We start from the raw sequence: 2088 nt of genomic DNA on the forward strand, positions 1-2088 counted from the left end.
TTTTTCATATGGTTTACTCATATTAGAAATGAGAAATTTAAATTTAATTTTAAATAAGACTAAAATATCCTTTTAGTTTATTGTAAATGACTAAGATTTTTTTTTTTAAATTCAAACGAAAACAAACTTTTAGTATTAATTTTAAAAAAGACTAAAATATCCTTATAATTGATGTTCAAAAAAACAAAACTATCTTTGAAGGTTAATTAAAAAAACATCTTAGGACTAATTCATATTATTTGATTGTGTTAAAATTAAAAATTTGAATATGATTTAAAAATAAAAATAAAAAACTCTTGTAGTTCATATTTAGAGTACTAAAATATTCTTTTAATCGTTTTAAAAAACTCTTGTTATTTTTGTAATGATATTGAAATTTTAGGATTCTCATAATCAGATTAAAATAAACACACATAAAACAAAAACACTAAAAAATAAAAATAATTAAATTAAGATTATAATGTTTTAAATATCGATAAACGTAATAAGATCTTTTAGTCGTTTAAAATAAAGTAAAATAATATTTTATAATTTTTAATATAAAAATCCAATTAAATATACTTGATTTGGGTCTAATTATAAGAATAAAATTAATTTTAAATATAAATAGAATAGATAAGAATAAAAAAGAGTGTAATAGATTATTCAATTTATAAAATGTCAATATAATTTTTTTGACAAGTGTTTAAATATAAATTATGTGTCATTATTATATGAAAGATACTATTTAAATTATAAAATTGTGTGTCCCTAATACATGAAAGGGACTATTTTAATTATAATTCACTTATGTAATGTAATTTTAATTTACAATTGGATTTGTCAAAAAAATAAAAAAATTAGAGAATAAATTAGATATAATAAAAATTTATTTGTGTATAGGGTGGAATGGTCATTTTGGTAATTAAAGGAGTGAGATGTGGTTGTGCCACATGTGTAAACAAGTAAAAAAAAAAACTCTAATTCTAAATTGATTTAATATCAAATAAGTCCTAAAATTGAAAAAAATTACATAAAGATCCTCATTCTTTAAGGATCTTGATATTCTTTCACCATGATAGAACTCTCCTTCACTTATTTATGTTTTGTGAGGTTTAAGTTTAATGCACCATTCTTATATTTTAAAATAATGATTAGTGTCGGCATAATTTGAAGATTGTTACAAAGGACAATAAAGCAACATTTATATTACATCCGCCACGGCCACAAAAGGTGTTAAATACGATTTTGGTTTTTAAGATATGGTTATATGGGTTAAAATTTTTGTTGTTTTTAATTTTTTTTGCATACAAAATCATTCATAAAATTTAACTTAGATTTAAAATCGTCTTTACTTTAAAGACTAAAATCGTACGAAGGTGACGACAGAAACAATAGCACAGATAAATTGTGGACAACTTTTTTTTCCTTCTCTTCTTCTTTCTTTTTCTTCCTTTTTCTTTCGCCAAAATAGAAACACTCTTTTTCTCCTTTTTTTTTTTATAATTTTTTTTGTAAGTATAATTTAGTCCAAAATTTTAATATTTAAGTAAAAAGAATGATTTTAAAACTTTATTTTAAATCTTAAAGACAATTTTATATGCAAACAAAATTAGAGACGAAAAAAATTTTCGAACTATACTTTAAAGATCAAAATCATACGTAATCCGCCACAGAATAAAACAACATTTTTTAAAAGTGTAACAATTAGTGTACCATACAGTTTTTCCCCCTCAGATTATTAATAGTTAAGTTTCTTAAATATATTTATGAATAGCTCTTGGATGTTTCAACTCCAAAGTATTAAAAAATTACTAAATAGAGTTGAAAAGAAAAATCATATATAAAAATATCTTAGGAAATATGACGAAATGCCGGATGACACAACATAAGTAGGTTTGAATTGAGAATGGCATGGTGTTTAATTGCTTAATATATGAACATTGTAATTTTTCATGTGAACCATGTCAACTCAATGAGTTACCAAATCATGAAGATTCTAACAAAATTAGACTGATTTTTCTACTATGTCGACTCATTTTGCTTTATTATTAGATGAAATGTGAAATTTTAGTTTTCATACTCTATCTAAAAAAGAATATACAAAAA

The sequence above is a fragment of the Arachis ipaensis genome, chromosome B10 (genome assembly GCF_000816755.2).
Source record: "Arachis ipaensis cultivar K30076 chromosome B10, Araip1.1, whole genome shotgun sequence".
NCBI classification, from domain to species: Eukaryota; Viridiplantae; Streptophyta; class Magnoliopsida; order Fabales; family Fabaceae; genus Arachis; species Arachis ipaensis.